We start from the raw sequence: 26,380 nt of genomic DNA, 5'->3' as shown, positions 1-26,380 counted from the left end.
TAGAATTGGAGGTGATGAATTAGCATGGATAGAGGATTGGGAAGCAGAGTGTTGAGGTGCATGGGCGTTACTCTGGTTAGCAATCAGTGATGAGTAGTGTGCCCACAACTGTTCACCATATACATTAACGACCTGGAACAGGAGACTGAGTGTCATGTATCAAAGTTTGCTGGTGATACTAAATTCAGTGGAAAAGCAAATTGTGCAGAAGATATGGAGAGTCTGCAGAGAGATACAAATAGGTTCAGTGAATGAGCAAGGATCTGGCAGATGGAGTACAATGTTGCTAAATGCAAGGTCATCCACTTTGGAAAGAAAAATGAAAGGGCAGATTATTATTTAAATAGTAAAAAGTTGCAGCATGCTGCTGTGCAGAAGGACTCGGGAGTGCTCGTGCATGAATCACAAAAGGTAAGTTTGCAGGTGCAGCAGGCTATCAAGAAGGCAAATGAAATGTTGGTTGGCCTTCATTGCTGGAGGCATTGAATTTAAGAGCAGGGAGGTTATGCCGCAACTGTACAAGTTGGACATAAGTATGTACAAGCTGGAGTACTGCGTGCCGTTCAGGCCTCTTTACTTGAGGAAGGATGTACTGGCTTTGGAGTTAGTGCAGAGGAGGTTCACCAGGTTGATTCCAGTGATGAGGAGGTTAGACTATGAGGAGAGATTGAGTCACCTGGGATGGTACTTGCTGGAATTCAGAAGGATGAAGGAAATCTTATAGAAACATAAAATTATGAAAGGGATAGAGGCAGGAAAGTTGTTTCCACTGGTAGGTGAGTATAGAACTAGGGGGCATAGACTCAAGATTCAGGGGAATAGATTTTGGACAAAGATGAGGAGGAACTGGTTTTATAACCATATAACAATATGGCCATCTCGACCCTTCTAGTCCATGCCGAACTCTTACTCTCACCTAGTCCCAGCGACCTGCACTGAGCCCATAAGCCTCCATTCCTTTCCTGTCCATATATCTATCCAATTTAACTTTAAACGAAACATCGAACCTGCCTCAACCACTTCTGCTGGAAGCGCATTCCACACAGCTACCACTCTCTGAGTAAAGAAGTTCCCCCTCATGTTACCCCTAAACTTTTGTCCTTTAACTCTCAACTCATATCCTCTTGTTTGAATCTCCCCCACCCTCAATCGAAAAAGCCTATCCACGTCAACTTTATCAATCCCCCTCATAATTTTAAACACCTCTGTCAAGTCCCCCCTCAATCTTCTATGCTCCAAAGAATAAAGACCTAATCTCTTCAACCTTTCTCCGTACCTTAGGAAATGAAACCCAGGCAACATTTTAGTAAATCTTCTCTGTACTCTCTCAATTTTATTGACATCTTTCCAATAATTCGGTGACCAGAACTGCACACAATACTCCAAATTTAGCCTTACCATGCCTTATACAATTTCAACAATACATCCCAACTCCTATACTCAATGCTCTGATTAATAAAGGCCAGCATACCAACAGCTTTCTTCACCACCCTATCCACATGAGATTCCACCTTCAGGGAACTATGCACCATTATTCCTAGATCCCTCTGTTCTACAGCATTCTTCAATACCCTACCATTTACCATGTATGTCCTATTTTGGTTAGTTCTACCAAAATGTAGTACCTCACATTTTTCAGCATTAAACTCCATCTGCCATCTTTCAGCCCACTCTTCTAACTGGCCTAAATCTGTCTGCAAGCTTTGAAAACCTACTTCATTATCCACAACTCCACCTATCTTAGTATTATCTGCATACTTACTAATCCAATTTACCACCCCATCATCCAGATCATTAATATACATGACAAACAACATTGGACCCAGTACAGATCCCCGAGGCACACCGCTACACACCCTCCTCCAATCTGACACACAGTTATCCACCACTACTCTCTGGCGTCTCCCATCCAGCCACTGCTGAATCCATTTTACTACTTCGATATTAATGCCTAATGATTGAACCTTCCTAACTAACCATCCGTGTGGAAACAACAGGAATTCTGCAGATGCTGGAAATTCAAGCAACACACATCAAAGTTGCTGGTGAACGCAGCAGGCCAGGCAGCATCTCTAGGAAGAGGTGCAGTCGACGTTTCAGGCCGAGACCCTTCGTCAGGACTAACTGAAGGAAGAGTGAGTAAGGGATTTGAAAGTTGGAGGGGGAGGGGGAGATCCAAAATGATAGGAGAAGACAGGAGGGGGAGGGATAGAGCCAAGAGCTGGACAGGTGATTGGCAAAAGGGGATACGAGAGGATCATGGGACAGAAGGTCTGGGAAGAAAGACAAGGTGGGGGGGGGACCCAGAGGATGGGCAAGAGGTATATTCAGAGGGACAGAGGGAGAAAAAGGAGAGTGAGAGAAAGAATGTGTGCATAAAAATAAGTAACAGATGGGGTACGAGGGGGAGGTGGGGCCTAGCGGAAGTTAGAGAAGTCGATGTCCAGGCCATCAGGTTGGAGGCTACCCAGACGGAATATAAGGTGCTGTTCCTCCAACCTGAGTGTGGCTTCATCTTTACAGTAGAGGAGGCCGTGGATAGACATGTCAGAATGGGAATGGGATGTGGAATTAAAATGTGTGGCCACTGGGAGATCCTGCTTTCTCTGGCGGACAGAGCGTAGATGTTCAGCAAAGCGGTCTCCCAGTCTGCGTCGGGTCTCGCCAATATATAGAAGGCCACATCGGGAGCACCGGATGCGGTATATCACCCCAGCCGACTCACAGATGAAGTGTCGCCTCACCTGGAAGGACTGTTTGGGGCCCTGAATGGTGGTAAGGGAGGAAGTGTAAGGGCATGTGTAGCACTTGTTCGGCTTACACGGATAAGTGCCAGGAGGGAGATCAGTGGGGAGGGATGGGGGGGACGAATGGACAAGGAGTTGTGTAGGGAGCGATCCCTGCGGAATGCAGAGAGAGTGGGGGAGGGAAAGATGTGCTTAGTGGTGGGATCCCGTTGGAGGTGGCGGAAGTTACGGAGAATAATATGTTGGACCCGGAGGCTGGTGGGGTGGTAGGTGAGGACCAGGGGAACCCTATTCCTAGTGGGGTGGCGGGAGGATGGAGTGAGAGCAGATGTACGTGAAATGGGGGCGATGCGTTTAAGAGCAGAGTTGATAGTGGAGGAAGGGAAGCCCCTTTCTTTAAAAAAGGAAGATATCTCTCTCGTCCTAGAATGAAAAGCCTCATCCTGAGAGCAGATGCGGCGGAGACGGAGGAATTGCGAGAAGGCGATGGCATTTTTGCAAGAGACAGGGTGAGAAAAGGAATAGTCCAGATAGCCATGAGAGTCAGTAGGCTTATAGTAGACATCAATGGATAAGCTGTCTCCAGAGACAGAGACAGAAAGATCTAGAAAGGGGTGGGAGGTGTCGGAAATGGACCAGGTAAACTTGAGGGCAGGGTGAAAGTTGGAGGCAAAGTTAATAAAGTCAACGAGTTCTGCATGCGTGCAGGAAGCAGCGCCAATGCAGTCGTCGATGTAGCGAAGGAAAAGTGGGGGACAGATACCAGAATAGGCACGGAACATAGATTGTTCCACAAACCCAACAAAAAGGCAGGCATAGCTAGGACCCATACGGGTGCCCATATGGGTGCCTTTAGTTTGGAAGAAGTGGGAGGAGCCAAAGGAGAAATTATTAAGGGTAAGGACTAATTCCGCTAGACGGAGCAGAGTGGTGGTAGAGGGGAACTGATCAGGTCTGGAATCCAAAAAGAAGCGTAGAGCTTTGAGACCTTTCTGATGGGGGATGGAAGTATATGAGGACTGGACATCCATGGTGAAAATAAAGCGGTGAGGGCCAGGGAAAATTAAAATCATCGAAAAGTTTAGGAGCATGAGAAGTGTCACGAACATAGGTCGGAAGGGATTGAACAAGGGGTGATAAAACAGTGTCGAGGTATGCAGAAATGAGTTCGGTGGGGCAGGAGCAAGCTGAGACAATAGGTCGGCCAGGACAGGCAGGTTTGTGGATCTTGGGTAGGAGGTAGAAACGGGAAGTGCGAGGTGTGGGAACTATAAGGTTGGTAGCAGTGGATGGGAGATCCCCTGAGCGGATAAAGTCGGTGATGGTGTGGGAGACAATGGCCTGGTGCTCCTTAGTGGGGTCCTTGTCCGTGTGGAGCCTTGTCAAAGGCCTTACTGAAGTCCATATAGACAACATCCACTGCTTTACCCTCGTCAACTTTCTTAGTAACCTCATCAAAAAATTCAATAAGATTTGTCAAACATGACCTTCCACGCACAAATCAATGTTGACTGTTCCTAATCAGACCCTGTCTATCCAGATAATTACATATACCATCTCTAAGAATACTTTCCATCAATTTACCCACCACTGATGTCAAACTCACAGGCCGATAATTGCCAGGTTTACTCTTAGAACCCTTTTTCAACAATGGAACCACATGAGCAATACCCCAATCCTCCGGCACCATCCCCGTTTCTAATGACATTTGAAATATTTCTGTCAGAGCCCCTGCTATTTCCACACTAACTTCCCTCAAGTCCGAGGGAATATCTTGTCCGGACCCGGAGACTTATCCACTTTTATATTCCTTAAAAGCACCAGTACTTCCTCTTCTTTAATCGTCATACTTTCCATGACTACTCTTCTTGTTTCCTTTACTTTACATAATTCAATATCCTTCTTCTTCGTGAATACCGAAGAAAAGAAATTGTTCAAAATCTCCCCCATCTCTTTTGGCTCCGCACAAATCCATCCACTCTGATTCTCTAAGGGACCAATTTTATTCCTCACTATCCTTTTGCCACTGACATAACTAAAACCCTATGGATTTATTTTCACTTACTTGCCAAAGCAGCCTCGTATCTTCTTTCAGCTTTTCTAATTTCTTTCTTAAGATTCTTTTTACATTCTTTATATTCTTCGAGCACCTCATTAACTCCAAGCTGCCTATATTTATTGAAGATTCCTCTGTTTTTCCAAACCAAGTTTCCAATATCCCTTGAAAACTTTTAACCTTTCCTTTCAACTGAACAGGAACATAAAGATCCTGTACTCTCAAAATTTCACCTTTCAATGACCTCCATTTCTCTATTACATAAAACAAATTGTTTTCTCTGAGGATGATGAACCCTGTAGAATTCTCTGCCCAATGAAACAATGGAGGCTCCCTCAAAATATTTTTAAGACAATATTGCATAGATTTTTGCATAGTAGGGAAATTAAGCGTTGTGGAGAAAAGGCATGTAGGTGGAGATGAGTGCATGGCCAGATCAGCCATGATCTTATTGAATGGTGGAAGAGGTTCGATGGGCCACATGGCCTACTCCTGCTCCTATTTATAATGTTCTTATTAGGTCCTTTCTGCAAATGGGATGTTGACATAAAGTAAGGGAACAGTGACTGTAGTTTTTTAATGTATATTTGGACACCACTTCAACAAAATTCAGTTACACATGCATGGCTCTGTGAATGAACCATTCTGCAGAGCTAGATTCACAAGGAACATATGAGTTGCTGCAGTTTAAAATAAAAGAGAATTGTTTCATCTAATTTGTGACCCTGGACACCATTGCAAGTAAATCCTTTGTTGAGATCTTAACTTACCCAGTCACAAAGTTTCCTGCAATATCTGATGGCCCAAACTTGTAGTACTAATTTCCACCAACTAAGTAACAGAACTTCATACCTTCCTTTACCCAGCTTGTTAGGGTTATCTCCACCAAAGCTCAAAAGCACCCTTCACCCAACACTCACATTGATACCCATAACCAGAGACATAGAAAACATACCCCAAGACCTTGTTATAACTACAGGAAAATAGATCATTCAGACACTAGTCTTCCTCCCATGCAATTGGCAAGCATTTTGGAACCTTGACATACCTCCTTTTATCTGTCAATACAGTACAATGGTCAATGTTCTAAGACAGTGGAGAAAAAAGTGTTAATATTTTAAAGTCAGGTAACATGAGTGTTACAGCGTAGAAGTGATCTCTAAGTGAAAGGACATAAACAGTCAATAAGGCTGAGAAAACTGTCCAAAGATCACAGCAAAAACCAGAGTGTCTGCATATGACTAACTGCACGGAAATCACAGGAACAGATCAATGGAAACTACTGAATAAACCATTAACTCAAAGACTGCAATGCATTGTTATTATAGGGAAGAGCAGAGCAAAATATTGATAAATATATTTATCTGAGTGCATGCACTGTCCAGTGTGGAGCGGGCTACACAGAAACTCTCACACTATCCAATAAAGAGTGGGGCTTCAAAGACACTCTCAAACTACCAGTATAGAGTGGGGAAACACAGACACTCCTGCACTATCCAGTACAGAGTGGGGAAAAATAGGCACTCCAGCACTATCCAATACAGAGTGGGGAAACACAGACACTCCTGCACTATCCAGTATAGAGTGGGGAAACACAGACGCCCCTGCACTATCCAGTATAGAGTGGGGAATCACAGACACTCCTGCACTATCCAGTATAGAGTGGGGAAACACAGACACCCCTGCACTATCCAGTATAGAGTGGGGAAACACAGACACTCCTGCATTATCCAATACGGTGTGGGGAAACACAGACACTCCTGCATTATCCAATACAGAGTGGGGAAACACAGATACTCCTGCACTGTCCAGTATAGAGTGGGGAATCACAGTCACTCCTGTACTTGTCATGGTTCGGATCGGGGTCTCTTTAAATTTTCTGTTTATGTTACGATCCGGACCGTTAACTCCCTGTTTCCCTTTGGTTCCCTGTTTCCCCATGTCCCTCGGCCATTGTGATTCGAGGTAATTTACTCTCGGCTGAACCGGTAGTTTATAGTTTCCGGATTTCAGGTGTTCGGCACGAGAGCGTCTTGAAAGCCACCAAAGGTACGGCGTGCCAATGTCATATGGCCAGAGCAAGCCTAGTCTCCACCCAAAGCGAGTACCAGTAATTCACCTTTCCTCACCAGAGAACTCCTGTCAAGTTACCTCGCCAAAGCGAGCCTGCAAAGTTTCCTCACTGATGTGGGTCCGTCAGGTAAACCGCGAAGGGAATCAAGAACCGCTGTCTACTGTTCCCGGGTGGAGTCGAGAGCTCGCCACTACCCGGAGGCTCCAAGTCAAGTCCTGGCTCCGGTGGTGTCCAAGTACCGAGTCAATTCCCGTCCCTGGTGGTATCCACGTACCAAGTCAAGTCCTGGCACTAGCAGCATCCAAGTTCCGATTCAAGTCCTGGTCATGGAGGCATCCAAGTTCCGAGTCAAGTCCCGGCCCTGGTGGCATCCAAGTTCCTAGTCAAGTCCTGGCCCTGGTGGTATCCAAGTTCTAAGTCAAGTACTGGCCCTCACAGTCTGTGATTCCTGTCCTACCCCCCCCCCCATCTGAATCCCTTCTCTGCCCCTGTCACCTCTAGCCCTCGTCTGCAGCCCTCGCCTGCACCTCGGTCTAGTTCTATCACCGGAACTAGATAGGTACTGTCTGGTGTGCTTTCGTGTTGGCTTTGTCTTGTCCTCACCTCCGTGGGGCAAGTCTGGCCATCTTGCCATTGCACTGCAGGGGGTCTTGTCTTGTCATGTCTTGTCCTTCCCTCCGTGGGGTAAGTGAGGTCGTCTTGCCGTTGCCTCGCCGTGGGTCATGTCTTGTAGTGTCGTGTCCTCGCCTCCGTGGGGTAAGTCTGGCCGTCTTGCCGTTGCCCCGCGGGGGGTCATGTCTTGTCGTGGCTTGTCCTTGCCTCAGTAGGGTAAATCACACTGTCCTGCCATTGCCCCGCCGAGGGACATGAGTCCCGACCTTATGTCCTGTACCCAAGGAGGGGACCCGACTCTGTGTTCTGTGTATGTATCCATGGTTCCATGTACCTGCTCTCTCAAGACAAAGGCTCTATTTTCCCGTGTTCCTCCTCTCCCTAGCCCATGTCATGTCCATGTCTGGTTCTGGGGTCCGAGCCCGAGGCAAGACCCAGGTATTGGGTCCTTGCCCAGTCTCTGGCTTGGAATCCATCCCATAGCCACTTCATGTCGCAGCTAGTTCTGGGATCCAGTTCTGAGTCCTAGCCCAGACACATAGCCCCAGCCTAGTAGTAGTCCTCAGTCCTTGTCAATTTGGCTATCCCTGCTTCTGCTTGCTCTCCTGATATCAAACAGTCAAAACAATTTAATTAACCTCACAAGATGTGTCTTGCATTTCGGTCCACCCTTGTTCCCAATGCCTCCCCCCCCCGATGTGACAGTACTTTCCAGTACAGTGAGGAAACACAGACACTCCAGCAATATCCAGAAAAGTGTGGGGAAAAACAGACACTCCTGCACTATCGACTATAGAGTGGAGAAACACAGACACTCCAGCACTATCCAGTATAGAGTGGGGAAACACAGACACTCCTGCACTATCGACTATAGAGTGGAGAAACACAGACACTCCAGCACTATCCAGTATAGAGTGGGGAAACACAGACACTCCTGCACTGTCCAGTATAGAGTGGGGAAACACAGACACTCCTGCACTGTCCAGTATAGACTGGGGAAACACAGATACTCCAGCACTATCCAGTATAGAGTGGGGAAACACAGTCACTCCTGCACTGTCCAGTATAGACTGGGGAAACACAGACACTCCTGCACTATTCAGTTCAGGGTGAGGAAACGCACACACTGCTGTAATAACCAGTATAGTGTGGGGAAATACAGACCTCCCTGCACTATCCAGTATAGAGTGGTTAATCACAGACACTCCTGCACTGTCCAGTACAGACTGGGGAAACACAGATTCAGTATGGAGTGGAGAAGCTCAGAAACTCCTGCATGATCCTGTATCAAATGGGGAAACACAGACACTCCTGCACTATCCAGTAGGGTGTAGGGAATTAAAGACAGTCCTGCAGTATCCAGTATAGAGTGGTTAAACACAGACACTCCTGCACTAACGAGTATAGAGTGGGGAAACACAGACATTCATGCACAATCCAGTATAGAGTTGTGAAACACAGATACTCCTGCACTATACAGTATAGACTGTGGAAACACAGATACTGCTGCACTAACCAGTAGCGTGTGGGGAATCACAGTCATTCCTGCACTATACAGTATAGAGTGGTTAAACACAGACACTCCAGTACTATCCAATATGGAGTGGGGAAGCACAGACACTCCTGCACTATCCAGTATAGACTGGGGAAACAAAGATACTCCTGCACTATCCAGTAGGGTGTAGGGATATAAAGACAGTCCTGCAGTATCCAATATAGACTGGGGAAACACAGACACTCCAACGCAATCCTGTATAGCTTAGGGAAACACAGACACTCCTGCACTATCCAGTAAAGAGTGGGGAAACACAAACACTGCTGCACTGTCCAGTATAGTGTAGGGAGACACAGACACCCCTGCACCATCCTATATAGAGTGCGGAAACAGAGGGTCTCCTGCACTATCCAGTATGGAGTGGGGAAACACAGACTCGCCTGCACTATCCAGTATAGAGTGGGGAAACACAGACTCGCCTGCACTATCCAGTATGGAGTGGGGAAACACAGACTCGCCTGCACTATCCAGTATGGAGTGGGGAAACACAGACTCGCCTGCACTATCCAGTATAGAGTGGGGAAACACAGACTCGCCTGCACTATCCAGTATAGAGTGGGGAAACACCAATACTCCTGCACTATCCAGTATATACTGGGGAAACACAGACACTCCTGCACTATCCAATATGGAGTAGGGAAACACAGACACTCCTGCACTATCCGGTATAGAGTGGGGAAATACAAACACTGCTGCACAGTCCAGTATAGTGTAGGGAAACACAGACACCCCTGCACCATCCTATATAGAGTGCAGAAACAGAGGGTCTCCTGCACTATCCAGTATAGAGTGGGGAAACACAGACTCGCCTGCACTATCCAGTATAGAGTGGGGAAACACCAATACTCCTGCACTATCCAGTATATACTGGGGAAACACAGACACTCCTGCACTATCCAGTATAGAGTGCTGAAACACAGACACTCCTACACTATCCAGTATGGAGTAGGGAGACACAGACACTCCTGCACTATCCAGTGGGGTGTAGGGGAATACAGACAGCCCTGCAGTATCCAGTATAGACTGGGGAAACACAGATACTCCAACGCAATCCTGTATAGCTTGGGAAAACACAGACAATCCTGCACTATCCAGTACAGAGATGGGAAACACAGACACTCCTGCACTGTCGAGTATAGAGCTGGGAAACACAGAAACTCCTGCACTATCCAGAATAGAGTGGGGAAACACAGATACCCGTGCACTATCCAGTATAGAGTTGTGAAACACAGATACTCCTGCACTATACAGTATAGACTGTGGAAACACAGATACTGCTGCACTAACCATTAGGGTGTGGGGAATCACAGTCATTCCTGCACTATACAGTATAGAGTGGGGAAACACAGACTCTCCTGCACTATCCAGTATAGAGTGGGGAAACACAAACACTGCTGCACTGTCCAGTATAGTGTAGGGAGACACAGACACCCCTGCACCATCCTATATAGAGTGCGGAAACAGAGGGTCTCCTGCACTATCCAGTATGGAGTGGGGAAACACAGACTCGCCTGCACTATCCAGTATAGAGTGGGGAAACACAGACTCGCCTGCACTATCCAGTATGGAGTGGGGAAACACAGACTCGCCTGCACTATCCAGTATAGAGTGGGGAAACACAGACTCGCCTGCACTATCCAGTATAGAGTGGGGAAACACAGACACTCCTGCACTATCCTGCATAGAGTGGGGAAACACAGACACTCCTACACTATCCAGTATAGAGTGGTTAAACACAGACACTCCTGCACTGTCGAGTATAGAGCTGGGAAACACAGAAACTCCTGCACTATCCAGAATAGAGTGGGGAAACAGATACCCGTGCACTATCCAGTATAGAGTTGTGAAACACAGATACTCCTGCACTATACAGTATAGACTGTGGAAACACAGATACTGCTGCACTAACCATTAGGGTGTGGGGAATCACAGTCATTCCTGCACTATACAGTATAGAGTGGGGAAACACAGACTCTCCTGCACTATCCAGTATAGAGTGGGGAAACACACACACTCCTGCACTATCCAGTATAGAGTGGTTAAACACAGACACTCCTGGACTATCCAGTATGGAGTGGGGAAACACAGACACTCCTGCACTATCCAGTGGGTTGTAGGGGAATACAGACAGCCCTGCAGTATCCAGTATAGACAGGGGAAACACAGATACTCCAATGCAATCCTGTATAGCTTGGGGAAACACAGACAATCCTGCACTATCTAGTACAGAGATGGGAAACACAGACACTCCTGCACTATTGAGTATAGAGCTGGGAAAACACAGACACTGATGTGCAATCCAGTATAGAGCTGGGAAACACAGATACTCCTGCACTATCCAGAATAGAGTGGGGAAACACACACACTCCTGCACTATTGAGTATAGAGTGGGGAAACACCAATAGCCCTGCACTATCCAGTATATACTGGGGAAACACAGACACTCCTGCACTATCCAGTATAGAGTGGGGAAACACAGACACTCCTGCACTATCCAGTGGGGTGTAGGGGAATACAGACAGCCCTGCAGTATCCAGTATAGACTGGGGAAACACAGATACTCCAACACAATCCTGTATAGCTCGGGGAAACACAGACACTCCTGCACTATCGAGTATAGAGTGGGGAAACACAGACACTAATGCGCAATCCAGTATAGAGCTGGGAAACACAGAAACTCCTGCACTATCCAGTATAGAGTGGGGAAACACAAACACTGCTGCACTGTCCAGTATAGTGTAGGGAAACACAGACACCCCTGCACCATCCAGTATATACTGCAGAAACACAGACACACCTGCACTATCCAATATAGAGTGCGGAAACAGAGACAATCCTGCACTATCCAATATAGAGTGCGGAAACACAGACACTCCTGCAATGTTCAGCATGGAGTGGGGAAACACAGATACTCGTTTAGAATCCCGTATAGGGTGGGGAAACGCAGACTCTCCTGCACCATCCAGTGGAGAGTGGTTAAACACAGACACTCCAGTACTATTCAGTATGGAGTGGGGAAGCTCAGAAACTCCTGCATGATCCAGTATAGAGTGGGGAAACCCAGACGCTCCTGCATTGTGCAGTACAGAGTGCGAAAACACAGACAGTCCAGCACTGTCCAGTATGGAGTGGGGAAACACAGACACTATTACATGTTCCTGTATCGAGTGGGGAAACCCAGACACTCCTGCACTGTGCAGTACAGAGTGCGAAAACACAGACACTCCTGCACTGTCCAGTATAGACTGGGGAAACACAGATACTCCAACGCAATCCTGTATAGCTTGGGGAAACACAGACAATACTGCACTATACAATGTAGATTGGGGAAACACAGACACTGCTGCACAATTTTGTATAGAGTGGGGAAGCACAGACACTCCAGCGCTATCTTGAAAAGAATGGGGAAACACAGACACTCCCGCTCTATCCAGTTCAGAGTGGGGAAACGCAGACACTCCTGCACTATCCAGTATAGAGTGGGGAAACAGAGACACTACTGCATGGTCCTGTATCGAGTGGAGAAATCCAGACACTCCTGCACTGTGCAGTGCAGAATGGGGAAACACAGACACTCCTGTACTATCCAGTATTGAGTGGGGAAACACAGACACTCCTGCACTATCCAGCATAGAGTGGGGAAACATGGACACTCCTGCACTATCCAGTATAGAGTGGGGAAACACAGACACTCCTGCACTATCCTGCATAGAGTGGGGAAACACAGACACTCTTGCACTATCTAGTAATGAGTGGGAGAGACAGACACACCCGCACTATTCAGTATAGTATGGGGAAACACAGTCACTCCTGCACTATCGAGTATAGACTGGGGAAACACAGACACTCCTGCGCTATCCAGTATGAAGCGGGGAAACACAGACCGTTCTGAACTGTCCGGTATAGAGAGCAGAAACACAGACACTGCAGCACTATCCATTATAGAGTGGGAAAGCACAGACACTCCTGCACTATCCAGTACAGACTGTGGAAACACAGACTCTCCTGCACTATCCAGCATAGAGTGGGGAAACATGGACACTCCTGCACTATCCAGTATAGAGTGGGGAAACACAGACACTCCTGCACTATCCTGCATAGAGTGGGGAAACACAGACACTCTTGCACTATCTAGTAATGAGTGGGAGAGACAGACACACCCGCACTATTCAGTATAGTATGGGGAAACACAGTCACTCCTGCACTATCGAGTATAGACTGGGGAAACACAGACACTCCTGCGCTATCCAGTATGAAGCGGGGAAACACAGACCGTTCTGAACTGTCCGGTATAGAGAGCAGAAACACAGACACTGCAGCACTATCCATTATAGAGTGGGAAAGCACAGACACTCCTGCACTATCCAGTACAGACTGTGGAAACACAGACTCTCCTGCACTATCCAGTGTAGAGTGGGGAAACACAGACCCACCTGCACTATCGGAGTGTAGAGTGGGAAAGCACAGACACTCCTGCACGATCCATTATAGAGTGGGAAACACTGAAAATCCTGCACTGTCCAGTACAGAGTGGGGAAACACAGACACTCCTGCACTATCCAGTATGGAGTTGGTTAATTCAGACACACCTGGACGATTTATGATAGACTGGGGAAACATAGACACTCCTGCTCTATCCAGTATGGACTAGGGAAACACAGACACTGCCGCACTATCTATTATAGAGAGGTAAAACACAGACTCTCCTGCACTATACAGTGCAGAGTGGGGAAACACTGACAGTCCTGTACAATCCAGGAGTAAAGTGGGGAAAGACAGACAGTCACGCACTATGCAGTACGGAGTGGGGAAACACAGACACTCCTACTCTATCCAGTATAGAGTGGGGAAACACAGACACCCCTGCACTATGCAGTTTTGCGTGGGAAACACAGATACTCCTGCACTATCCAGTATAGAGTGGTGAAACACAGACACCCCTGCACTATGCAGTTTCGAGTGGGAAACACAGATACTCCTGCACTATCCAGTATAGAGTGGGGAAACACAGACTCTACTGCACTATCCAATATAGAGTGCGGAAATACAAACAATCCTGCACCATCCAGTGGAGAGTGGTTAAACACACAAACTGCAGCACTATACAGTATAGAGTGGTTAAACACAGACACTCCAGTACTATTCAGTATGGAGTGGGGAAGCACAGACACTCCTGCATGATCCTGTATCGAGTGGAGAATCACAGTCATTCCTGCACTATCCAGTATAGAGTTGGAAAACACAGACACTCCTGCACTATCCAGTATAGTGCGAGGAAACACAGACCTCCAGAGCAATCCTGTATAGTTTGGAAAAACACAGACACTCCTGCACTATCCAGTATAATGTGGGGAAACACAGACAATCCTGCACTATCCAGTATAGAGTGGGGAGACACACACAATACAGAAATATCCAGTGTAGAGTGGGGAAACACAGACAATCCCGCTCTATCCAGTTCAGAGTGGGGAAACGCAGACACTCCTGCACTATCCAGTAGAGAGTGGGGAAACACAGACACTACTGCATGGTCCTCTGTTGAGTGGGGAAACCCAGACACTCCTGCACTGTGAAGTGCAGAGTGGGGAATCACAGACACTCCTGCACAATTCTATATAGAGTGCGGAAACAGAGGGTCTCCTGCACTATCCACTATAGAGCGGAGAAACAGAGACACTCCTGCAGTATCCATTATAAGGTGGGGCAAGACAAACACTCCAGCACTATCCAGCATAGAGTAAGGGAAACACCAACACTCCTGCACTATCGTGTATATACTGGGGAAACACAGATCCTCCTGGACAATCCAGTATGGAGTGGGGAAACACAGACACTCCTGCACTATCCAGTATAGAGTGCTGAAACACAGACACTCCTGCACTATCCAGTATAGAGTGGGGAAATACCAACACTCCTGCACTATCCAGTATATGCTGGGGAAACACAGACATTCCTGCACTATCTTGAAAAGAATGGGGAAACACAGACATTCCCGCTCTATCCAGTTCAGAGTGGGGAAACGCAGACACTCCTGCAATATCCAGTATAGAGTGGGGAAACACAGACACTCCTGCAATATCCAGTATAGAGTGGGGAAACACAGACTCTACTGCACTATCCAATATAGAGTGCGGAAATACAAACAATCCTGCACTATACAGTATAGAGTGGTTAAACACACAAACTGCAGCACTATTCAGTATGGAGTGGGGAAGCACAGAAATTCCTGCATGGTCCTGTATCGAGTGGGGAATCACAGTCATTCCTGCACTATCCAGTATAGAGTTGGAAAACACAGACACTCCTGCACGATCCAGTATAGTGCGAGGAAACACAGACACTCCAGAGCAATCCTGTATAGTTTGGAAAAACACAGACACTCCTGCACTATCCAGTATAGAGTTGGGAAACCCAGACACTCCTGCACTATCCAGTATAGAGTGGGGAAACACAGACACTCCTGCACTATCCAGTATAGAGTGGGGAAACACAGACAATCCTTCACTGTCCAGTATAGACTGGGGAAACACAGATACCCCTGCAGTATCCAGTAGGGTGTGGGGAAACACAGACACTCCAACGCAATCCTGTATAGCTTGGGGAAACACAGAAATTCCAGCACTATCTTGAAAAGAGTGGGGAAACACAGACACTCCTGCACGATCCAGCATAGAGAAGGGAAACACAGACAATACTGCACTACACAATACAGATTGGGGAAACACAAACATTGCAGCACAATTTTGTATAGAGTGCAGAAACACAGACACTCTGGCACTATCCAGCATAGGGTGGGGAAACACCAACACTCCTGCACTATCCAGTATATGCTGGGGAAACACAGACATTCCTGCTGTATCCAGTTCAGAGTGGGGAAACGCAGACACTCCTGCAATATCCAGTATAGAGTGGGGAAACACAGACACTCCTGCAATATCCAGTATAGAGTGGGGAAACACAGACAATCCAGCACTATCCAGTATAGAGTGGGGAAACACAGACACTCATGCACTATCCAGTATAGAGTGGGGAAACACAGACACTGCTGCAATATCCAGTATAGAGTGGGGAAACACAGACTCTACTGCACTATCCAATATAGAGTGCGGAAATACAAACAATCCTGCACTATACAGTATAGAGTGGTTAAACACACAAACTGCAGCACTATTCAGTATGGAGTGGGGAAGCACAGAAATTCCTGCATGGTCCTGTATCGAGTGGGGAATCACAGTCATTCCTGCTCTATCCAGTATAGAGTTGGAAAACACAGACACTCCTGCACGATCCAGTATAGTGCGAGGAAACACAGACACTCCAGAGCAATCCTGTATAGTTTGGAAAAACACAGACACTCCTGCACTATCCAGTATAGAGTTGGGAAACCCAGACACTCCTGCACTATCCAGTATAGAGTGGGGAAACACAGACACTCCTGCACTATCCAGTATAGAGTGGGGAAACACAGACAATCCTTCACTGTCCAGTATAGACTGGGGAAACACAGATACCCCTGCAGTATCCAGTAGGGTGTGGGGAAACACAGACACTCCAACGCAATCCTGTATAGCTTGGGGAAACACAGAAATTCCAGCACTATCTTGAAAAGAGTGGGGAAACACAGACACTCCTGCACTATCCAGCATAGAGAAGGGAAACACAGACAATACTGCACTACACAATACAGATTGGGGAAACACAAACATTGCAGCACAATTTTGTATAGAGTGCAGAAACACAGACACTCTGGCACTATCCAGCATAGGGTGGGGAAACACCAACACTCCTGCACTATCCAGTATATGCTGGGGAAACACAGACATTCCTGCTGTATCCAGTTCAGAGTGGGGAAACGCAGACACTCCTGCAATATCCAGTATAGAGTGGGGAAACACAGACACTCCTGCAATATCCAGTATAGAGTGGGGAAACACAGACAATCCAGCACTATCCAGTATAGAGTGGGGAAACACAGACACTCATGCACTATCCAGTATAGAGTGGGGAAACACAGACACTGCTGCAATATCCAGTATAGAGTGGGGAAACACAGACTCTCCAGCACTATACAGTATTGAGTGGGGAAACACAGACACTCCTGCACTATACAGTATAGAGTGGGGAAACACAGACACTCCAGCACTATCCAGTATTGAGTGGGGAAACACAGACACTCCTGCACTATACAGTATAGACTGTGGAAACACAGATACCACTGCACTAACCAGTAGGGTGTGGGGAATCACAGTCATTCCTGCACTATCCAGTACAGAGTGGGGAAACAAAGGCAATCCAGTACTGTCGAGTATAGAGTTGGAAAACACAGACACTCCTGCACGATCCAGTATAGTATGGGGAAACACAGACACTCCTGCACTATCCAGTATAGTATGGGGAAACACAGACACGCCTGCACTATTCTATATAGAGTGCCGAAACAGAGGGTCTCCTGCACTATCCAGTATAGAGTGGGGAAACACCAACACTCCTGCACTATCATGTATATACTGGGGAAACACAGATCCTCCTGGACTATCCAGTATGGAGTGGGGAAACACAGACACTCCTGCACTATCCAGTATTGAGTGGTTAAACACAGACACTCCTGGACTATCCAGTATGGAGTGGGGAAACACAGACACTCCTGCACTATACAGTATTGAGTGGGGAAACACAGACACTCCAGCACTATCCAGTATAGGGTGGGGAAACACAGACACTCCAGCACTATCCAGTATAGAGTGGGGAAACACAGACTCTCCTGCACTATCCAGTACAGAGTGGGGAAACACAGACACTGCAGCAATATCCAGTATAGAGTGGGGAAACACAGACACTCATGCATGGTCCTGTATCGAGTGGGGAAATGCAGACACTCCTGCTCAATGCAGTATAGAGTGCGAAAACCCAGACACTCCTGCACTGTCCAGTATAGACTGGGGAAACACAGACAGTCCAGCACTGTCCAGTATAGACTGGGGAAACACAGATACTCCAACGCAATCCTGTATAGCTTGGGGAAACACAGACAATACTGCACTATACAATGTAGATTGGGGAAACACAGACACTGCTGCACAATTTTGTATAGAGTGGGGAAACACAGACACTCCTGCACTATCCAATATAGAGTGCGGAAACAGAGACAACCCTGCACTATACAGTATAGAGTGGGGAAGGACAGACACTCCAGCACTATCTTGAAAAGAATGGGGAAACACAGACACTCCCGCTCTATCCAGTTCAGAGTGGGGAAACGCAGACACTCCTGCACTATCCAGTATAGAGTGGGGAAACAGAGACACTACTGCATGGTCCTGTATCGAGTGGAGAAATCCAGACACTCCTGCACTGTGCAGTGCAGAGTGGCGAAACACGGACACTCCCGCACTATCCAGTATAGAGTGAGGAAGCAAAGACACTCCTGCACTATCCAGTAGAGAGTGGTTAAACACAGACACTCCAGCACTATTCAGTATACAGTGGGAAAGCACAGACACTCTTGCGTGGTCCTGTATCGAGTGGGGAAACCCAGACACTCCTGCACTGTGCAATACGGAGTGGCGAAACACAGATAATCCTGCATTATCCAGTAGGGTGTGGGGAAATGCAGACAGTCCTGCAATATCCAGTATATGCTGGGGAAACACAGACACTCCTGCACTATCCAGTATAGAGTGGGGAAACACAGACACTCCAGCACTATCCAATATAGAGTGCGGAAATACAAACAATCCTGCACTGTACAGTATAGAGTGGTTAAACACACACACTGCAGTGCTATTCAGTATCGAGTGGGGAAACCCAGACACTCCTGCACTATGCAGTACGGAGTGAGGAAACACAGACACTTCTGCACTGTCCAGTTTAGACTGGGGAAACACAGATACTCCTGCACTATCCAGTAGGGTGTGGGGAAATACAGACAGTCCTGCAGTATCCAGTATAGACTGCGGAAACACAGACACTCCAGCACAATCCTGTTTAGTTTGGTGAAATACAGACACTCCTGCACTATCCAGTATAGAGTGGGGAAACACAGACACTCCAGCACTATCCAATATAGAGTGCGGAAATACAAACAATCCTGCACTGTACAGTATAGAGTGGTTAAACACACACACTGCAGTACTATTCAGTATCGAGTGGGGAAACCCAGACACTCCTGCACTATGCAGTACGGAGTGAGGAAACACAGACACTTCTGCACTGTCCAGTTTAGACTGGGGAAACACAGATACTCCTGCACTATCCAGTAGGGTGTGGGGAAATGCAGACAGTCCTGCAATATCCAGTATAGAGTGGGGAAACACAGACACTCCAGCACTATCCAATATAGAGTGCGGAAATACAAACAATCCTGCACTGTACAGTATAGAGTGGTTAAACACACACACTGCAGTGCTATTCAGTATCGAGTGGGGAAACCCAGACACTCCTGCACTATGCAGTACGGAGTGAGGAAACACAGACACTTCTGCACTGTCCAGTTTAGACTGGGGAAACACAGATACTCCTGCACTATCCAGTAGGGTGTGGGGAAATACAGACAGTCCTGCAGTATCCAGTATAGACTGCGGAAACACAGACACTCCAGCACAATCCTGTTTAGTTTGGTGAAATACAGACACTCCTGCACTATCCAGTATAGAGTGGGGAAACACAGACACTCCAGCACTATCCAATATAGAGTGCGGAAATACAAACAATCCTGCACTGTACAGTATAGAGTGGTTAAACACACACACTGCAGTACTATTCAGTATCGAGTGGGGAAACCCAGACACTCCTGCACTATGCAGTACGGAGTGAGGAAACACAGACACTTCTGCACTGTCCAGTTTAGACTGGGGAAACACAGATACTCCTGCACTATCCAGTAGGGTGTGGGGAAATGCAGACAGTCCTGCAATATCCAGTATAGACTGGAGAAACACAGACACTACAGCACAATCCTGTTTAGCTTGGAGAAATACAGACACTCCTGCACTATCCAATATAGAATGGGAAAACACCGACACTCCTGCAATGTTCAGCATGGAGTGGGGAAACACAGATACTCGTTTAGAATCCCGTATGGAGTGGGGAAACGCAGACTCTCCTGCACCATCCAGTGGAGAGTGGTTAAACACAGACACTCCAGTACTATCCAGTATAGAGTGGGGAAACCCAGACACTCCTGCACTGTGCAGTACAGAGTGCGAAAACACAGACAGTCCAGCACTGTCCAGTATAGACTGGGGAAACACAGACAATACTGCACTATACAATGTAGATTGGGGAAACACAGACACTGCTGCACAATTTTGTATAGAGTGGGGAAACACAGACACTCCAGCGCTATCTTGAAAAGAATGGGGAAACACAGACACTCCCGCTCTATCCAGTTCAGAGTGGGGAAACGCAAACACTCCTGCACTATCCAGTATAGAGTGGGGAAACAGAGACACTACTGCATGGGCCTGTATCGAGTGGGGAAACACAGACACTCCTGTACTATCCAGTATTGAGTGGGGAAACACAGACACTCCTGCACTATCCAGCATAGAGTGGGGAAACACGGACACTCCTGCACTATCCAGTATAGAGTGGGGAAACATGGACACTCCTGCACTATCCAGTATAGAGTGGGGAAACACGGACACTCCTGCACTATCCAGTATAGAGTGGGGAAATACCAATATTCCTGTACTATCCAGTATATACTGGGGAAACATAGACACTCCTGCACTATCCAGTATAGACTGGGGAAACACAGACACCGCTGCACTGTCCAGTATAGTGTAGGGAAACACAGACACCCCTGCACCATCCTATATAGAGTGCGCAAACAGAGGATCTCCTGCACTATCCAGTATGGAGTGGGGAAACACAGACTCGCCTGCAATATCCAGTATAGCTTGGGGAAACACAGACAATACTGCACTATACAATGTAGATTGGGGAAACACAGACACTCCCGCTCTATCTAGTTCAGAGTGGGTAAATGCAGACAATCCTGCACTATCCAGTATAGAGTGGGGAAACACAGACACTATTACATGTTCCTGTATCGAGTGGGGAAACACAGACACTCCTGCACTATCCTGCATAGAGTGGGGAAACACAGACACTCTTGCACTATCTAGTAATGAGTGGGAGAGACAGACACACCCGCACTATTCAGTATAGTATGGGGAAACACAGTCACTCCTGCACTATCGAGTATAGACTGGGGAAACACAGACACTCCTGCGCTATCCAGTATGAAGCGGGGAAACACAGACCGTTCTGAACTGTCCGGTATAGAGAGCAGAAACACAGACACTGCAGCACTATCCATTATAGAGTGGGAAAGCACAGACACTCCTGCACTATCCAGTACAGACTGTGGAAACACAGACTCTCCTGCACTATCCAGTGTAGAGTGGGGAAACACAGACCCACCTGCACTATCGGAGTGTAGAGTGGGAAAGCACAGACACTCCTGCACGATCCATTATAGAGTGGGAAACACTGAAAATCCTGCACTGTCCAGTACAGAGTGGGGAAACACAGACACTCCTGCACTATCCAGTATGGAGTTGGTTAATTCAGACACACCTGGACGATTTATGATAGACTGGGGAAACATAGACACTCCTGCTCTATCCAGTATGGACTAGGGAAACACAGACACTGCCGCACTATCTATTATAGAGAGGTAAAACACAGACTCTCCTGCACTATACAGTGCAGAGTGGGGAAACACTGACAGTCCTGTACAATCCAGGAGTAAAGTGGGGAAAGACAGACAGTCACGCACTATGCAGTACGGAGTGGGGAAACACAGACACTCCTACTCTATCCAGTATAGAGTGGGGAAACACAGACACCCCTGCACTATGCAGTTTTGCGTGGGAAACACAGATACTCCTGCACTATCCAGTATAGAGTGGTGAAACACAGACACCCCTGCACTATGCAGTTTCGAGTGGGAAACACAGATACTCCTGCACTATCCAGTATAGAGTGGGGAAACACAGACTCTACTGCACTATCCAATATAGAGTGCGGAAATACAAACAATCCTGCACCATCCAGTGGAGAGTGGTTAAACACACAAACTGCAGCACTATACAGTATAGAGTGGTTAAACACAGACACTCCAGTACTATTCAGTATGGAGTGGGGAAGCACAGACACTCCTGCATGATCCTGTATCGAGTGGAGAATCACAGTCATTCCTGCACTATCCAGTATAGAGTTGGAAAACACAGACACTCCTGCACTATCCAGTATAGTGCGAGGAAACACAGACCTCCAGAGCAATCCTGTATAGTTTGGAAAAACACAGACACTCCTGCACTATCCAGTATAATGTGGGGAAACACAGACAATCCTGCACTATCCAGTATAGAGTGGGGAGACACACACAATACAGAAATATCCAGTGTAGAGTGGGGAAACACAGACAATCCCGCTCTATCCAGTTCAGAGTGGGGAAACGCAGACACTCCTGCACTATCCAGTAGAGAGTGGGGAAACACAGACACTACTGCATGGTCCTCTGTTGAGTGGGGAAACCCAGACACTCCTGCACTGTGAAGTGCAGAGTGGGGAATCACAGACACTCCTGCACAATTCTATATAGAGTGCGGAAACAGAGGGTCTCCTGCACTATCCACTATAGAGCGGAGAAACAGAGACACTCCTGCAGTATCCATTATAAGGTGGGGCAAGACAAACACTCCAGCACTATCCAGCATAGAGTAAGGGAAACACCAACACTCCTGCACTATCGTGTATATACTGGGGAAACACAGATCCTCCTGGACAATCCAGTATGGAGTGGGGAAACACAGACACTCCTGCACTATCCAGTATAGAGTGCTGAAACACAGACACTCCTGCACTATCCAGTATAGAGTGGGGAAATACCAACACTCCTGCACTATCCAGTATATGCTGGGGAAACACAGACATTCCTGCACTATCTTGAAAAGAATGGGGAAACACAGACATTCCCGCTCTATCCAGTTCAGAGTGGGGAAACGCAGACACTCCTGCAATATCCAGTATAGAGTGGGGAAACACAGACACTCCTGCAATATCCAGTATAGAGTGGGGAAACACAGACTCTACTGCACTATCCAATATAGAGTGCGGAAATACAAACAATCCTGCACTATACAGTATAGAGTGGTTAAACACACAAACTGCAGCACTATTCAGTATGGAGTGGGGAAGCACAGAAATTCCTGCATGGTCCTGTATCGAGTGGGGAATCACAGTCATTCCTGCACTATCCAGTATAGAGTTGGAAAACACAGACACTCCTGCACGATCCAGTATAGTGCGAGGAAACACAGACACTCCAGAGCAATCCTGTATAGTTTGGAAAAACACAGACACTCCTGCACTATCCAGTATAGAGTTGGGAAACCCAGACACTCCTGCACTATCCAGTATAGAGTGGGGAAACACAGACACTCCTGCACTATCCAGTATAGAGTGGGGAAACACAGACAATCCTTCACTGTCCAGTATAGACTGGGGAAACACAGATACCCCTGCAGTATCCAGTAGGGTGTGGGGAAACACAGACACTCCAACGCAATCCTGTATAGCTTGGGGAAACACAGAAATTCCAGCACTATCTTGAAAAGAGTGGGGAAACACAGACACTCCTGCACGATCCAGCATAGAGAAGGGAAACACAGACAATACTGCACTACACAATACAGATTGGGGAAACACAAACATTGCAGCACAATTTTGTATAGAGTGCAGAAACACAGACACTCTGGCACTATCCAGCATAGGGTGGGGAAACACCAACACTCCTGCACTATCCAGTATATGCTGGGGAAACACAGACATTCCTGCTGTATCCAGTTCAGAGTGGGGAAACGCAGACACTCCTGCAATATCCAGTATAGAGTGGGGAAACACAGACACTCCTGCAATATCCAGTATAGAGTGGGGAAACACAGACAATCCAGCACTATCCAGTATAGAGTGGGGAAACACAGACACTCATGCACTATCCAGTATAGAGTGGGGAAACACAGACACTGCTGCAATATCCAGTATAGAGTGGGGAAACACAGACTCTACTGCACTATCCAATATAGAGTGCGGAAATACAAACAATCCTGCACTATACAGTATAGAGTGGTTAAACACACAAACTGCAGCACTATTCAGTATGGAGTGGGGAAGCACAGAAATTCCTGCATGGTCCTGTATCGAGTGGGGAATCACAGTCATTCCTGCTCTATCCAGTATAGAGTTGGAAAACACAGACACTCCTGCACGATCCAGTATAGTGCGAGGAAACACAGACACTCCAGAGCAATCCTGTATAGTTTGGAAAAACACAGACACTCCTGCACTATCCAGTATAGAGTTGGGAAACCCAGACACTCCTGCACTATCCAGTATAGAGTGGGGAAACACAGACACTCCTGCACTATCCAGTATAGAGTGGGGAAACACAGACAATCCTTCACTGTCCAGTATAGACTGGGGAAACACAGATACCCCTGCAGTATCCAGTAGGGTGTGGGGAAACACAGACACTCCAACGCAATCCTGTATAGCTTGGGGAAACACAGAAATTCCAGCACTATCTTGAAAAGAGTGGGGAAACACAGACACTCCTGCACTATCCAGCATAGAGAAGGGAAACACAGACAATACTGCACTACACAATACAGATTGGGGAAACACAAACATTGCAGCACAATTTTGTATAGAGTGCAGAAACACAGACACTCTGGCACTATCCAGCATAGGGTGGGGAAACACCAACACTCCTGCACTATCCAGTATATGCTGGGGAAACACAGACATTCCTGCTGTATCCAGTTCAGAGTGGGGAAACGCAGACACTCCTGCAATATCCAGTATAGAGTGGGGAAACACAGACACTCCTGCAATATCCAGTATAGAGTGGGGAAACACAGACAATCCAGCACTATCCAGTATAGAGTGGGGAAACACAGACACTCATGCACTATCCAGTATAGAGTGGGGAAACACAGACACTGCTGCAATATCCAGTATAGAGTGGGGAAACACAGACTCTCCAGCACTATACAGTATTGAGTGGGGAAACACAGACACTCCTGCACTATACAGTATAGAGTGGGGAAACACAGACACTCCAGCACTATCCAGTATTGAGTGGGGAAACACAGACACTCCTGCACTATACAGTATAGACTGTGGAAACACAGATACCACTGCACTAACCAGTAGGGTGTGGGGAATCACAGTCATTCCTGCACTATCCAGTACAGAGTGGGGAAACAAAGGCAATCCAGTACTGTCGAGTATAGAGTTGGAAAACACAGACACTCCTGCACGATCCAGTATAGTATGGGGAAACACAGACACTCCTGCACTATCCAGTATAGTATGGGGAAACACAGACACGCCTGCACTATTCTATATAGAGTGCCGAAACAGAGGGTCTCCTGCACTATCCAGTATAGAGTGGGGAAACACCAACACTCCTGCACTATCATGTATATACTGGGGAAACACAGATCCTCCTGGACTATCCAGTATGGAGTGGGGGAAACACAGACACTCCTGCACTATCCAGTATTGAGTGGTTAAACACAGACACTCCTGGACTATCCAGTATGGAGTGGGGAAACACAGACACTCCTGCACTATACAGTATTGAGTGGGGAAACACAGACACTCCAGCACTATCCAGTATAGGGTGGGGAAACACAGACACTCCAGCACTATCCAGTATAGAGTGGGGAAACACAGACTCTCCTGCACTATCCAGTACAGAGTGGGGAAACACAGACACTGCAGCAATATCCAGTATAGAGTGGGGAAACACAGACACTCATGCATGGTCCTGTATCGAGTGGGGAAATGCAGACACTCCTGCTCAATGCAGTATAGAGTGCGAAACCCAGACACTCCTGCACTGTCCAGTATAGACTGGGGAAACACAGACAGTCCCAGCACTGTCCAGTATAGACTGGGGAAACACAGATACTCCAACGCAATCCTGTATAGCTTGGGGAAACACAGACAATACTGCACTATACAATGTAGATTGGGGAAACACAGACACTGCTGCACAATTTTGTATAGAGTGGGGAAACACAGACACTCCTGCACTATCCAATATAGAGTGCGGAAACAGAGACAACCCTGCACTATACAGTATAGAGTGGGGAAGGACAGACACTCCAGCACTATCTTGAAAAGAATGGGGAAACACAGACACTCCCGCTCTATCCAGTTCAGAGTGGGGAAACGCAGACACTCCTGCACTATCCAGTATAGAGTGGGGAAACAGAGACACTACTGCATGGTCCTGTATCGAGTGGAGAAATCCAGAC

The sequence above is a fragment of the Mobula birostris genome, chromosome 7 (genome assembly GCF_030028105.1).
Source record: "Mobula birostris isolate sMobBir1 chromosome 7, sMobBir1.hap1, whole genome shotgun sequence".
NCBI lineage: Eukaryota > Metazoa > Chordata > Chondrichthyes > Myliobatiformes > Myliobatidae > Mobula > Mobula birostris.
This window is presented reverse-complemented; position numbering follows the sequence as displayed.